The 16,593-nt window shown below is 49.4% G+C and overlaps 1 protein-coding gene across 7 annotated transcripts in view; it reads right to left on the bottom strand.

Moving 5' to 3' along the window:
- Window positions 1–16,593, bottom strand: part of SGCD (sarcoglycan delta) — a 1,261,231-nt gene that overhangs the window by 598,696 nt on the left and 645,942 nt on the right. The window contains exon 1 of one of the 7 annotated variants that reach the window (XM_069653949.1): window positions 198–551. The exons of the other annotated variants lie outside the window; for them this stretch is intronic. The gene's annotated coding sequence lies outside the window, so the exon portion shown is untranslated. Of the gene's footprint in view, window positions 1–197; window positions 552–16,593 lie in introns of those variants that run through there. 7 annotated transcript variants of the gene reach the window in all.

The following is a 16,593-nucleotide window of genomic DNA, read 5'->3' on the forward strand; positions in this document are numbered from 1 at the left end:
GGTGTTGATTATCTTCAGTTAACAGAGGGCAAAACGCAACTATTGGACCTCAGCAACAGCCCCCGCCTTGGTGTTGGCCCTGGGTATCGATCCCTCGAAGTGCAATTGGTCCTCCGATACCAGAAAGAAATGATCCACAATCAGAGAACACGTTATTGGTCCTCCGCTGGGAGTCCCGAGGTGGCGATATTACTTACTTCCTGTTCACCCGTGCCGGCTGCCTCGCACACGCGCAGGGTACCCCGAGTTTGCAGACCGTGGGGGGCCGTCACACAGACACATCCTCGCCGCGAATCCCCGGGCGCTGCTGCCGAATGAGCCGATGCAAGAGGCCGTTTGTTTGCATTTGTCTCCTCCGTATAATTCCCCGCGTTGCCATGAGGCAGTAACGAGGGGGGCGTGCTCCTCGGCGGTGGCGCGGCTCTCCCGTGTCCTCATTAGCCGATCCCCCGCCAGCTCCGCGCCATGCCCCCGATTCCCGGGCACCTGCTCCGACGTGCACAAACTGCCGCAGCCCAGCCGCCTTCAAAAAGCTCCGTCCCGACTCTCCGAGCCAAGAGACGCTCTGCCTCCCACCCCCCCACCACCAGACTTGTCCATCAAGGGGCGAAACGCAGTAACGAACCTAGCACTGAGAAGCATCAATGGTGGATACGCAGCGACTTACAGGATGGGCGGAATCAACCGCTGCGACTAACACGCCCTTTGATGTGCCTCGAGGCCACTCACAGCGCTTTATTTACCAGTGCTTGTTCTCCCGGAATCTAGCCACGAGCCGAGGCGCGCGCTCGCGGAGGCCCCGTGTCACAGAGAAAACCGCGCATTATCGCTTGACGGATTCCACAGAGAAATGCCAAGATGTAAGCAAATGCAGCCACACCTCAAGGAAGTTAAAGAATGATTGACGTTGCGCCCTGCCTGGGCCTTGCTACTGCTATACAGCGGGCCTTATTAGAGAGAGTAATGAAGTTCCATGCAGGCCTGGCCCTAGGATGTGCGGGGCCCTGAATGGCAAAATATGTGGGCCCCCCCTTATTTGAAGCGCAGAACATGATGGCACCACACAATTATTAGTGTATGCATTTCAACTGTTAAAATAACGTATCCAAGTAAAACATATTTACTGGGAACGTATTAAAGAGGTCAGAGTAAGCAATGCCGCAGGTCTTCAAATGTTATCCGTAGGGCTCTAGTCATAAAAAAAAGTGTGGTGGGGGGTCATTAACATAGGAACAGGGACTGAACGTACCTAAAAATGAAACCCGCACATCGCCGAGAAAAGGCACTGATCACACCAGTTAGGATTGGACCCTTACACAAAGCTTGCAGTTGAACAATCCTCTGCGACAGATTGACTCTATATGGGAGGGTGGGAGCACCCGTTAACAGTATCATCGTTGGACTTGAGAAGAAGGATTTTGTCTGGATCTTTCACATGGGTACAGTCTGCCTAATTTTCTCTGCCATGGAGGTGAAGACAGAGACTCCATGGAGGGAGGAAGACCCACCCTCAGCCACTGCAGAGAATCCCCTGGGCTGACATTCTGTGTTGACAAGGCCTGCTTGCTGCCTGCACACTAGAACCAGGAACCTGCTAAGTGGAGGCCACGGGGTTCCAGCTGTTCTCTAGCAACCTTCCTGGCTGGGAAGGGCAGTACAAGGATTGCCCTTATCCCTGCAGGCACTGGATGTGCTTCCACAAAAACCCAAGAGTCAAGGAACTGCTCTGGGCTCTTTCTCATCTTGATCAGCTTTTGAGCTCAACCCTTTTTGAGTCATGTTTAATACACTGCAGGGCCAACGAGCATGGCCTTTGACACTCACTACTTTTCAATCCAATTTGAGCCATCGAGCCGCTGACTCGACCATCAATTGCCTGCACTCCAGCCGTTTTCAAGCTGATCACCAATAATGAACCGCATCGCATCTTTGGAACTCACCGAACTGACTTGGCCACTTCAAAATACTTCCTTAGCCATCGCCTGCCTGTTCTGCACCCGATTTGTGACGAGCAGCACTGCAGGAAGCATCACATCACTGGACCGTATGGAACTGACTCCAGGATCATCATGCGTGCGAACCATTGGGAACAACGGACTCAAATGTCTTGATGTCGACTTGACTCATTGTAAGACACCTAGAAGCCTGACTCAATCCTGCTGAGCCTCAAGAACAAGCCTTTACAGTATTTGTTGTTCTGTCATGATGGTCTGCCGGAAAGGGCTCTAGTGACATTTTAAAACTCTGTTGCAAACCTTTTTAAAGAAATCTTCATTGAACTTGAACATTGTTGCTGAAAATATTGCCTGTCTCCCCTGCCTTCAGACCCAGAGTGCCCTTTTCAACTTAACGTCTGCAATCTATGGGCCTCATTACGAGTTCAGCGGTAATCCCGCCGGTAACACTGTTCTGCTGCCTGATATCAAGGTGCAACCAGGACATTACAAGTCCTGGTGTACCGGGATGTCTGGCGGTGGAAAGTGTAAGTCCCCGTTCCTGCGGCGTCCCATAGTTCCATAGGAGTCCACAGAAATGGGGACACAGAAGCACCGGCACTGCACTGTTGATAACAGTGCAGTGCCGGTGCTTCTGTAAAAACCATGCCTGCAGGGGCCGGTGCCCCCGGCAGGTCACACCTGCCGAGAGCAACAGCCCCTGCAGGCATACTTGTAGTCTAGGTGTCCGGAAAGGGTACCGGTACGTTGCTACCGGCACCCTTATTTATTTCCGGACCGGCAGACTTAGAATGAGGCCCTATGTCTCCTCTTATAGGGGTGGGTTATTAACATTTGTATTAGTTGTATATAGTTTTAGTTTAATTAAAGTTTTTTTTTTTTTTAGTGGAACCTTGGTTGGACATTCTTTTATTTTGGTCTCACAGTACTATTTTAGTTCGACTGCTTCTCTGCTGACACAAACCCCTCCTGAAACCCATATTATTCACACCAGAGGTGAAGCGGGTATACCTGTTGGGCTGTGCCAAGTTCATCTTTACAATTAGGGTCACTTCTGGTTTAGTAGGGCTGCGGGGCCGAGTATGCCTTTAGCCACTTCCCTTTCCTGTAGTTTGTCAGAACAGTCGTCAATTCATCACAATGTGATTTTAGCCAAAAGCCAAGACGCGAATGCAGCATTTCATCCTCACATCCCAGTCCCGAGGCTGTCCAAATGATGAGTATACATGGTTTGGGGTTACAGACAGTTTAAACATAGGCTGAATGTTGTGAAACATTCAATGAGCATTAAGCCCAAGGAGCCTTATGTACTTAGTAATTCAAGCTTTGAAGCCTTTTATCATAGACATATTTACCAACCGTGCAGTTGTTTTAGCCATTTTTAAGTTCCCCAAACTATCTTTCATTTTGGGCAGCCATTGCTGCTACTTGTCTTTCTCCCTTTTCTCATTGGGAGATTCTGAAACAATAGGAGTGCATGGAACTGTCCATCTTGGGATGACAACCTTTAATCAGAAAAAAAATAATCATATTTGGGTTCTATGTTTTTCTCGTGTTATTTGCTCTGTAAGAAAAGTTTAACATTCTTATTAGGACAACAATGTGTGTTGGCAGCAGCGATCAAACTGTAGTCCCACTGTTATGTTGGTGGCATCCCCCATTTCTTAATGTTGAGAATGCGGTCATACAACCTATACAGCCCAGCTCCTTCTCGCAGGACTTCTTTTCAAAGGTGACCAAGGCTCTTTATCCGGCGCGCCACACCACATAATGCACCCCATGTAAAGAAAGGCCATATTTAGCAACGGTTGCTGTGCTCATGCTCATATCTTGTACAATATGGATTTGTGACATTGTATTCCACTTACACCTTTAAAATCATGTGTGGGACACACCTTAACCACGCCCACACTCCCAAAGGATTGTGGGAAACGCCCGCTAGCTCACAACCCCACGTTGGTGGTTCACCTTCTGAGACTGCTGAGAGCCGCCAGGGTCTGGAGGGCTGCCCAGAGCAAGGGCAGAGATGATGACTCATGGCAAACCTTCAAGCCATCACCTTTTCTGCTTGGAGGCGTTAGTCGTGTGGGACTACTGATGTTGCCCCACACCAAGTCTCGCCGTTCACGCTGGAAATAATGAAAACTCACTTGGTGTGCTCAGTGGCCGGGGCTCCAGGCTATATGTGCGTGTAGAGTAAGGGATGCTGGCGCCATTCCCTCCCCGAGCGCAGGTTATCCACAACACTTGCAGCACTGCTCAACACTGAGCAAATGCAGTCAGCACCCGTGTTGCTAACTTCCTATGTCCCATTGCAGTGGCCATTGCAGTGGAGCAAACAGGAAACCGTCGGCGTTATGTACAGTGCTGGTCATTGGGCCGGCTCTCGGCGGATCCGAGATCCGGCACCAGATATGGATCCGGATCTCGGGATCCGGCCAGAGTCAGCCGCCCAAGCCCATGAACACGCTGGAAAAAAAAGTGCCCGGGGCAGCAGCATTGCCTTTTACCGCGGCTTTGGCACTGGTGTGTAATGCACAATGCTCGCTGCATAGCAAGCCTTGTGCATTACACACCAGTGCCAAAGCCGCCGGTAAAAGACGCTTTGTTTCCTTTTTTTTTTTTAAGGCAGCATGGCTGAATGTCCACTACTTGCCCCGCCCATCTAGACCACGCCCCTCAGGCACCCTCCCCCAAACTCCTCCCCCACCCCGGCCCTCGTGTTGTGGGATCCCCCAACACATTTTTTACATTTCCACCACTGGTTATGTAGGATGTTTGCTGCATGGCATACAAAGAAACATATTTTGCCTCAAACTATATCCCATCGTTGACTTTGGAAAACTGAAGAAACGTCTATTATGTTCCTTATTGAATAAATAGGAAATACATGCAGGCGACATGCGCTTGCCATAGTTAAAACCCTATATGTTTTAGTGCCCAGGCTACATTTGGAGAAAGCCTTAGTTTCCGCATTAAACTTGCAGAGAGAATACATGGGCTAAATACTTCCACCTGATTGTAACAATCATTGTGTAAACTAGATTGCGGCAAAACGTGGTGTGTTCTATTCTGCACTTCACAGGCAGTGATGTAATGTTTTCATCCTGGGGCAAATGTTTGATAATCCTGGCCCTGGTAAAAAAAAAAAAAAGATACAAAAAATAAAAAAAGCCAGAAAACATGTACCATTACGAGTTTAATCGATTAAGGGAACCCCCGTTTGCTGCATGTAGTATTAATGAATCACACAACTGTTTTTTTCTGCAGTTGCGCAAACGTAGATAATCCATTGCTAGTTGAGAAAAAGGAGGGCTTCCAAGAACCTTTGCTTGCACACGGTCTGCAAACATGCATTGGATCCGTGCTCGCAGAGAGCTGGGACAGAGGTCGCCCAAACTCTCTCCTCTTTCCACTGGAGCGGACCAGTGGCATTGCAACGTCACACAGCAGCGAGCAGCAAATATTCCCATGTTGGAGATGGCTGCAATCAAAGAAGCAGGGGGAACACCGCTCTGCCCCTCCCCCCAGGTCCACCTTAAGCCCGTACCCATGGCCATTTGCATTCTTTGACTAGACAGCTCCGTTAAATCTAACGGCCACTGCGAGCAACCTTAAAAAACGAAAGTGGTCCATAGGCAGCCACATAACATTGCCCTCTGCTGTGTCTGTAGAGGTGTGTTACTAGTAGGTCTCTAGGCATCAGGCTCGGACTGGCCTATGGGGCATAAGGCCCGTAGCCGGACCAAAAACACTAAATGCTGGTGTGGGCCAGTTTATTTAGTCAAAGTGGGACATTTTTTGGGCCAATTTGACGAGTTAATTCACTCTGCGGCTAGTAGTTTTGACCAGTGTTGTTGAATGGATATTCTTTAAAATGCACAATTTGCCTTACACCTAATCAAAACACTCCCCCTTGGTTACTATTCAAAACAGTTTCACCAAAGGAATGAATAGCAATGTGCAACTGTGGGACACTTTTTCATTGGTGCCCGAGAACATTTAATGCCCCAGCCTGACCCTGATAGACATTCACCTTTTGTCTAATGCATTCCAACTCTATAGGAGCCTAAAGCATGGTTTCAGTTTGCTTGAGACTGCAGAAGTTGTCATTAGATAAGAAACTGATGTGTCAACAACACCTGCAGAAACCAGCACCGAATCTCACTATCATATCCTGATAGCCACAGGGGCTGGCTAACACTGGATTGGCCCTCATGCCAGGAAGCGAGCCCAGTGTTCCCCCTCCCTTCCTCCCACAAGGCACAGTAATCATCGTCTTGGTGGCCTCCCTGGATCTGAGCCGATGACGAATAGGAAGGGAGCACCCTCTACCCCGTTCCATCCTTTCCCTGACCTGACGGGCCATTAACAAAACATTCCCATGAGGCAGAGAGCTCGTCGGTACCGACTTTACCACCTCCCTCGCCACAGCGCTGTAATTACCACCCTGGCGCCCACACTGGAGCCGGCACTGATGATGAATAGAAAGGCAGCGCCCTGTGCTCTGCTTATTCCTTTCTCTGCCCAGATGGTCAATTAATAAAAACCTCTTATAAAGCAGTGGAAGAGTAAGAGTCCCCAGCCTCCCTTGCAAAGGGAGATGCTCTTTTACACACACACACACTGACAGCCTCAGTGCACGGCGGACATGTGTGTAAATGAAGCTGGTACACAGGAGATAGCAGATTCCTCATTAGCTGACTCATGGAAGGTTCTATTGATGCTGTGGGGGTCCACGGCTGATGGTTCCTACCATGCCATCTATGGCTTGCCTGGGAGTTGGCACCATGTACCCTGCCCGGCCTGGCCCAGTTGTGGCATGTGCAGTGCACCCCTGTCAGAATTCGTCACCATTAAGCTGAAGAACCATGGTGAGGACCTGCCGTCATATCTGGGGTGCCCAGAAAGACAGCAAATAGAAAAAAGCAGGGGCGCCATGCGATGGAATCGACAGGTTCTTGCTGATGTCATGATTCTAAAGTCAGGGAATGGCCACGAGAATCCTAGAAGTCGCAGTGTCGACACCCCCCCCTTCCGCCGCTGTCATCGGCTATGCAGAGTGTGAAGGCCAACATAAATACTCTGCCAGTTCCAGGGCATAATAGAGGCATAATCATGCAGCTCTCAAGGTGGTGATGTATTTACCACCTATAGCAGGGGTGCACAACTGATTTTGACAGAGGGCCGAAAGTACCTTACATGATGGCTATAGTGGGCCGAAAAGTAAATTTGGGTGGGGCGGGAGGCGCGGTGGGGCGTGGCGTGGCAGGAGGCTTGTTCAACCCCCAATTTTTATTAAACACATGGAAAACACTATGCCCCATAGCCCCCACCCCTCATGCAAACACTATGCCCCAAGGCACCCACCCCTCAAGCAAACACTATGCCCCAGGACACCCACCCCTCATGCAAACACTATGCCCCAAGACACCCACCCCTCATGCAAACACTATGCCCCAAGACACTCACCCCTCAACCAAACACTATGCCCCATGACACCCACCCCTCATGCAAACACTATGCACCAAGACACCCACCCCTCATGCAAACACTATGCCCCAAGACACACACCCCTCAAGCAAACACTATGCCCCATGGCCCCCACCCCCAACCAAACACCATGCACTATGCCCCATGCCACCAAGCATGCACCATGCATACATACTCATACAGACCCCAACCCCCCCACCCCTGCATACAAACTAACAAGTATACACCATGCACCCATACAGACCCGAACCCCCACCCCCAACTCAGCACACAAGCACACAAACCCACAAGCATACACCATGCACCCATACAGACCCGAACCCCCGACCCCCAACTCAGCATACACACCCACAAGCATACACTATGCACCCATACAGACCCGAACCCCCCACCCCCAACTCAGCACACAAACTCACAAGCATACATCATGCACCCATACAGACCCCCACCCCCAACTCACCATACAAACTCACAAGCATACACCATGCATCCATACAGACCTGAAACCCCCACCGCCCAACTCACCAAAAAAACTCACAAGCTTGCATGCATACAGAGCCGGACCCCCCACCCCCGCATCTCAACATACACTGAACGTGCATACAACAACAACAAACCTTCAGGCAGACCCGACCCCACCACCCCCACCAGCATCTCAACACACACTGCACTTGCACACAAACACATTCAGGCAGACCCGATACACCCCCCCCCGCATCTCAACATACACTGAACTTGCACACAAACACATTCAGGCAGACCCGACACACACACCCCCTGTGCATCTCAGCACACACTGCACTTGCACACAAACACATTCAGGCAGACCCGACACACACTCCCCCTCCGCATCTCAACACACACTGCACTTGCACACAAACACATTCAGGCAGACCCGACACACACACACCCCCTCTGCATCCCAACATACACTGAACTTGCACACAAACACATTCAGGCAGACCTGACACACACACCCCCTCCGCATCTCAACACACACTGCACTTGCACACAAACACATTCAAGCAGACCCGACACACCCCCCACCCCCGCATCTCAATATACACTGCAGACATACAAATACAAACACACCCATACACACCCGACACAACCCCCCACCTCTGCATCTCAACATACATACAAAAACAAAAAACACAGTCAGGACGGACCCGAGACAGACACACACACACACACACACACACAAACATACAGCCCCCCCCCACCACCATGTACTTACCCAGACGTGCTGGAACGCTGGCGAGGCTTCTGGCACTACGGCTGGCGTGGCAAGCAAGGCTGAAAAGCCTTCCGGCATCAATCCTTACTGGCCAAGCCAGCCATAGTGCTGGCACACCATTGGTGCAGCACACACGCACTACGTGGCTCATAGGAGCTGCTTGGTTCGTGTGCACTGAACCAATGAGGGCCAGTGTTTTGTCCGGCCCGAAAGACAACAAAGACTTTCCTAATGGAGGGTGGCCGATGCTGCTTGCGGGCCGCCCTCCATTAGGAAAGTCTTTGTGCCTCGCGGGCCGGACAAAACGGCATGGCGGGCCGCAACTGGCCCGCGGGCCGTATGTTGTGCACCCATGACCTATAGACATACCCTGAAGTAGTATACCCATTCAGCTACCAGCTCAGGCTTGCATCCTCCACTAGGCATGCCATGAATGCATACAGCCGGCGTTTGTGCAAGGGCGATGGGGCGAAGGTCCATGTGGACATGCGCATGCAGCGGGCTTTGCCGGTGCAAGCGCCTGCAAAGTGGTAGCTTGGCTTGGCCGTCACACTGCTTCCTCAATACCGCTCCTGGTTCCGTACTTACCTCCCTGGCTCTAGCCATCTTCCCACTCGCTGTGGTCTCCTCTTCTCTCATAATTGAATGTCCTTCTATGTACTGTTTCTTCATTGTCTCTTCCCTGTGTCTTTCGTGTATCCGTGCCTTCTTCTCTTACTCCAATCAATCTTTCCTTCTCTGAGCGATTTTTGCGGGGGTCCAACAAAGGCTGAGATAATGCCCACCCTATTCTCGGTCATTATCTGTAGCCTGGGGGCAGTGGGTAGCTGAAGGGCTGACCGCTCACTTCTAGCATGAGGCCAGGGGGAAGTGGGTAGCTCAAGGGCTGAAGGCTCACCTCTAGCATGAGGCCATGGGGAAGTGGGTAGCACAAGGGCTGACCGCTCACTTCTAGCATGAGGCCCGGGGGTAGTGGATAGCTCAAGGGCTGACCGCTCACTTCTAGCATGAGGCCAGGGGGTAGTGGGTAGCTCAAGGGCTGACCGCTCACTTCTAGCATGAGGCCAGGGGGCAGTGGGTAGCTCAAGGGCTGACCGCTCACTTCTAGCATGAGGCCAGGGGGTAGTGGGTAGCTCAAGGGCTGACCGCTCACTTCTAGCATGAGGCCAGCCAGTATTTCTCAACTCCTCCTCTTTAAGAGGTCGATCAACTGAGGACCATTTCATTCGGAAATGGCAGCTATTTTTAAGGCACTTTGCCGCAGGCAGCATCTGTCATGAGGCGCTATATGTAAATGTGGTATTATTATTATTATTAGTGAGGCCTTGTAATGAATGGTCCATTGCTGGTTGATAGGCCAATCGCGTCTCAGAGGCTCGACGAGATTCCAACAGACCACATGTGGTCCCTGCATAACACTGACATGAGACATTCGTGGTCTCTGCACGTCACTGACAGGACATATTCGTGGTATTTCCATGTCAGTGACATATGATATGTGTTATGCCGTATGGCACTGAAATGATGCATTCGTGGTCCCTTCATGCTACTGACATGAGATATTCGTGGTCTCCTGATGCCATTGAAAGGGGATATTCGAGGTTCCTGCGCAATATTATGACATAGTCGTGTTACCTGCATGACACTGAACTAAGATATCAGTGGTGCCTGCATGTCACTGGTATGAGATATTCGCGGCCTCTGCATGACACTCCCCCCTCTTGCAAACATGGGGGAAGTGGTGAGAGCAGGGAGGGGAGGTCCTGGGCAATCAGGTGGGGGGGAGGGAGGATTGTCAGTGGTTTCAGTGGGACTGAGGGGGGAGCTAAGTGTCGAATAATGTAGGTGTGCTGAATATAGGACGCTGGCTGCTTTGCATAAAAACAAAGCGCATTTTGGGAACATAAGAATGACCACCAATTTATCAAATATGTCTGTGTTAGTAATTCAAATGTGCATGCCTTCAGAGCAGGCGATGCACACTTGGTAGGAGGCTCATTTGACCTGTCAGAATAGTCACCCTGACAGTGAAATGTGTTGAAAGCATCAGACATACATACAGCTTTAGATTGCTTCATTGTTTGACTTTAGGCTGTCCTAGTGAGCAAAGAACACGTTTCAGATGCTGCACATATGGAAAATCACAGCTTTCTGAACCTTTGGGGTTCTTTTGGCCTCGGTCTACCCTGTTTATCAAGACAGTTTTTGGCCCAATTCCTTCCCTGGTAGTCTCTGCATGACTGTGAAATGAGATATTTGTGATCTCTGCATAACAGCGAAATTAGACATTCAAGGTTCCTGCACGTTCCTGAAATTAGATAATCGTCATGCCTGCATCACAGTGAAATTAGATATTCGTGGTCCCTAGAAATCACTGAACGGTGATGTGTGCCTCTCTGCCGCTAAAGTCTGGTATTCCCAATTGTATCATGTCGCTGTCCTCCAGCACTTCCTCATCCCTAGTAGGGCCACCAGAGGGTTGGCGGGACCAGGCCTCTCGCCATTCTATCCACGGTCGTCTACAGCTAATCTGCCGATGTCAGAGTAATTGGGCGTGTAATAATCCCGTGTCGGCGCTACGCATCCATATTTGATGCCGACTCGTGTGTGAAGTGTTAGGCGTTGCAGTCAGACGAACATAATTCCACTATTTGGAAGCACAAGGTGTCTTGTCACACCACTTCTTCTAATATCTATACGCCGAAACATTTGCATTCGAGTACAGGTAGGGAGGAATGGCATATGAGGTTGGACACGCAGACCGTAGGTGGTGTTTGGTTATGTGCCTACACATTGACTGCCTGTGGCCAGGCTAATCCCCAGGACATTCCTGCCCCTTCCTGCCCAAAACACCTCCTCATAGCAACTCTTTGAGCTCGCTTTAAACAAGACTTACTATCAAACCTTGCGCTCCAAGTGCCTGCCAGTGTTTTTTCAAAGCAGTCTTCTGAGAGTTAATGACTTAAATGGAGTTGTAAACCTGCTACTGGTGCAATATAAATGTCTTACCAGGCCTACATGTAGCCACTGTATGTATCTCACTCTGCATGTCCTTCACTGAAGTCCTATTAAAAATAAGCACTGGAAAATCCAACAATTTGGGATTGTGTAGCATTAACCTTTTGCCAGGCACTGCTATTAGATGACGAGGTACTTTCACCATTTTGCACCTGCTACCATCAAAGGGCAGTTAATACCACTATGGCTGTGCCGGGCAAGTAACTATCCCATGCCTACACAAAAGCCCAAACTGTTTGCCTTGCCAATGCTTGTTTATGATATGATATGATATATTTTATTTATATCGCACTCATACACAAGTGTTTCAGAGTTCGACCAAGCAAAGGGAAGCGAAAAAGGAAGAACAAAAATAACGATCTTACTAGAGCCAGTGACCTTAAGAACGCGCAATTGCATGGAAAAGGGAAAAGGGGGGAAGTGCGTGGAAGGGGGAGAAGTGGAAAGTGCGGAAAAGAGGAGAGAGCAGAATAAATAATAAGTGCAATAAATAAATAAAGGCAGCGAAAAGTGGTAGTGCAGCCAGCAGTGGCAAGATTAGTCAGATAGGGTATATCTGATAAGTGCAGAAGGAGGATAGGGGACTGTATGGTTACAGATACAGAGCCCAGTGCAAGGGGTGGCCCAGAGGCAGTGCTGGAGGGAGGTGGGGTGAGACGGTACCTGGGCCCGAAGGACAGAGGGTGGCCAGGTGCACAGTGATAAGAGAGAAAAACAGATCAGCAGGGGAGAAGAGAGGCAAAGGGGGAAGCGAAGAGGAAGGTCTTGAGGTGCTTCCGGAACCAGAGATGGTTCTCCTTAAGTTTCAAGGTGGCCGGGAGGCTTTTCCAAAGGGAGGCCCCAGCCGAAGACAGATCTGCCCCCAGCTCGTTTCTTTGAAAAATGACTGACCCTGAAGGAGTTAGAAGTAGAGGAGTGAAGGGCTCGAGAGGGGAGGTATTTACAGAGGGATAGTAGAAGGTATTTTGGACCGAGGACCTAGAAAGCCTTGTGGACAATGCAGAGGGTTTTACATGTAATCCTTGCATCCACTGGGAGCCAATGAAGGGAATTTAAAGCTGGAGAGATACGATCCCAGGGCTTGAGGACAAGGACAAGTATTGCAGTCCTGTTCAGGATTAGTTGTAAAGGGTAGAGAGTGGAGGCAGTATATTTAGAAAGAGGATGTTACAGTAGTCCAACCTAGAGAGAAACAGAGCTTGGGAGAGAGTGAGCTTCTGAGGGAAGGAGAGAAAAGGCAGAGTACCTCTAAGGAGGTGCAGTAAGAAGTTTGACTTTTTAGAGAGGTCAGAGATGTGCGCAGAGAAGGAGTGTGTGGAGTCAAAGACGACACAGAGATTCTTAGCCTCACAAGTAGGGGTAGAAGGAGGGCCAAGGGAGGCCGGCCAGAGAGTGAGAGGAAAGGATGGTGAAGGTGAAGGTGTACCAATGAGGAGGATCTCAGTCTTGTTGGCATTTAGACAAAGAACATTGGCGGCATACCAATTTTGAATGGCAATTAGGCAATCAGAGATGAGGGAAGGAGAGGAGGTGTCTGAGGGAAGCCTGAAAATGAGTTGGGTGTCATCAGCATAGCACTGGAAGATTGAGCAGAAAATAGAAATGCAGCAGGCGAGAGTTTCCAGGTATTGGTTGAAAAGCCAGGGCGAGAGGTTAGACCTCTGGGGAACACCACAGGTAGAGAGGGAGATAGAGGATAAGAAAGACCCACGTTGTACCTCTAGTCCACCAGAAGGGTTCTGAACAGATTGGAAAACAAGTGAATTATAAGACCTCCCTGTCCATTTTTTGGTAACGTGGACAGAATGGCAGACTAATTTCCGTAAGGTAGTGGATCGTTGTTTAGTTGCAATGCAGCGAAAATACAATTATTACCCAATGATAAAAGGGACAGTCCGGTCAAGGTTGTATAAAAATATCTACTACATTTTTACTACAACAGACAGATCTAGCACACTACAAATGTGACCCTCACCATAAAGGAACACAGAGGACAGACAATTTCACGAAGGAAAGGGATGCACTCTGGATATTGACAGGAGGGTAGTTGGTGAAGTAATCAGTTTTACAGTTCAAGATTATTGTGTTCCAGCACCAAGGGGGCAAAGGGCTGTAACTATGTCTAGGGGCCTCCCGAGAAGGACCACGGTGGCAGAAACACAATGCACCTGGTGTTGAAGAAGTTCTTTGGTGCCCGACAGCGTCAAAGCGGTTCCACTTGAATTGCAGCCTTTGAGACAGAGTTAGTGGCGGGAGACAGCTGCAGCTACCAAGCAGCAGGCAGTTCGGCAAGCGAGGCTGGACGGACATCTGCAGGCTGTCCGGCGCAGCGGCTCAGGGCCAAGAATCGTTGTCTCTGTGCTGGTTAGCGTATCTGGAATGCTGGTCGAGGCGGTTCGAACGGCTCTTGTGACTGTGGCGTGATAAGAGTCAGCAGTGCTGCCGGATGCGGTTTGAGGACTCGACTGTCTCAAAGATTTCCTTAAAAGATGGACGCTAGATTATGCTTACGTGGCATTACTCTTAGCTTCTTCACAGGGCTTGTGTCCTTTCAAGGCAGACGATGCAAAGCTTAGGAGAGTGTGCCTTTTCCTTTGTCCAGACACTCTCTGGCACCTCACACCTAGGACGCTTGCTGGCAGAACCTAGCAGGGCATACTGTGTGCTGGCTGGGTACTGGTTCTGGAGCTGCTGGACTGGTCCTCTGTGTCTGGTATATCCCTCTGTTCCGTGGGAGATGTTTAGGGGAGGGATATTGCTTCCCTCTTGGAACTCCTAGCCTTCCCTCACGGGCAGAAGATGTAAGATAGACTGTACCTTGAGTCGGGTCCAAATTAGTCCTTCTTCTTACTCCTTTCAAAGCATTCAGATGATCTGCTAAGTGATGGGTTCAGCCCTCTTTTACAGCCAATCGGGCCCCAGTGATTTGTGCAGGTTAAGCCTGCCTTAATGAATCACTCCTGGGTCCCCCACCAACAATCTTCTGTTATACATGAGGTCATGACCAGAGTGCTCTGCAACAGGACAGACAAGGGGGAGACAACATATACCCAAATCCCACCCATCTCCCTGTCTGTTGTAGATCAAAGTGTCTCTCTGGTTATCTCAACCCTCTGTGGCTCTTTATTAAAGTGCAGGGTTCCCTTGAAGTTTGTGCTGAGAGCAGACTTCCTGTCGACCCCAAACCACATACTTCTCTCCTCTGAAAGTGGTCAGCTCTGCAGGGGTTTGCCTACTGTCTGTTAATAGTGGACCCAGACATGCATTTCACTGCCTTTCATACAGAAGGGTGGGAACTAGATTCAGGTTGACACACTACATACCAAAGGGGCGTTAGCCCTGCCTTTCCTGTTTATTCCGGCAACCAAGTCCCTTCAGGCTTGCTTCAATTATCTCTCATCAGTATGCACTGCCACCAGCCAGAGGATAAAAGAAAGCAGATCCATGGGGCCTTTGGTATTTAAATTAGGCTGCCCATGCTGGAACAAGGTGCGCCTTCCCCTTCCTTGAGATGCCTTGATGGACCCAGTGGTTTCACATTCTGGCTGAATATGACAGGGGAAGACGGCGCCGGTAGGCTGCGTCTTCCCGTGGTACATGTGACTATGCATTTTGTACAGGAACCAGATGGACTGTGTGTTGAATGGCTTCACACAGTCCTCGGAGGTTGGTCTCCCATCATTCCTTTTCATTATTAATAAATCAATAAAGCCAAGGCGAGCACACTCTCCCTGTGTGGATGGTTGAATTCCTCACAGCTGGTGTGTAATACTTTCAGCAGCACTGGTAGCCATCTGCCCTTACTGATTAGAAATTAACACGTCATGCTTCTCTGCCTGTACTGGAGACTCTCTCTCTCCCTCTCTCAGGGAGGAAGGGAGGAAACTCAACGGCAGGTAGGGGCAGCAATACCTCAGGAAGTAAACAGTAAATTATTTCAGGCACATCTGGAGTGTGCCTTTGGGTTGCACCTGGGAGCTATGCCAACGAAAGGACTTGGAGAGATGTGCAGCCCTGTACCCTCCTGTCAAACGGGAAAATCATATTGTGCCTCCTGCTTAGAAGCCACTTGTGAGGAAAGCCGCGTTGCAAGGTCTTGACCTTAGTTCAGTGTAAGCCGCCATTTTAGGTCTATCCGACATTTTAGGTTCTCCTCTTTAATGTCACCCTGTGTTCTAAGATGGTGGACAATGTCATTCTGAATGTAACATGGCCGTCTTGACCTCTGTGTATAAACTAATGTGTAACTTGCCTGCAGGCCACATGTTAGGGTCATGAACTGAGACATTGTCCTTCGCTGACCTGTGTTTAGAGGATTACTTGTGCCAACAAAGCTAATCCACGAGCATATGTTAAACACATTGTATTCAAATATGGAAATGTGAACACTTGTTTGACTGCATTGTATAAAACTGTTTAAGAAGGCTCTACGAGAATCTTAAAATAAACTGTTGCTATTGTAATCTGTTAGTGAATATATTAAAGGTAAACCCTAAACGTATAGATGTACGAACTCGGCACGAACCCTAGATCCGTAATATATTAACTTGTATTAACTTGGAAGACGGTTGAACATCATGATTTCGAGGGTATAAAAAGTGCGACTATTCTAATGTACAGTCGCACTCACTGAGCACACCGAACCGAGCTGGAGTTCGCTGTGTTGTACTGAGGGCCGATAGCTATCTGTTGCTTTGTCCTTTGAAACTGTTCAGTATAAAATAAAGATCTTTTCTCTGTTCCTTTGTAACCCGTGTTTGGTGTATTTCCTTTTGGGGTACTCAGCCTCGATATCTTCTTTTTGTTTTCACAGTTGGCGCCCGAATAAGGACCCTCAAGATTGATGCCGGATCGTCGAAGGTTGACACGAGCTATCGGACCATGATCGGA

This window comes from Ambystoma mexicanum, chromosome 3q (assembly GCF_040938575.1).
Source record: "Ambystoma mexicanum isolate Mex_15411 chromosome 3q, UKY_AmexF1_1, whole genome shotgun sequence".
Lineage (NCBI taxonomy): Eukaryota > Metazoa > Chordata > Amphibia > Caudata > Ambystomatidae > Ambystoma > Ambystoma mexicanum.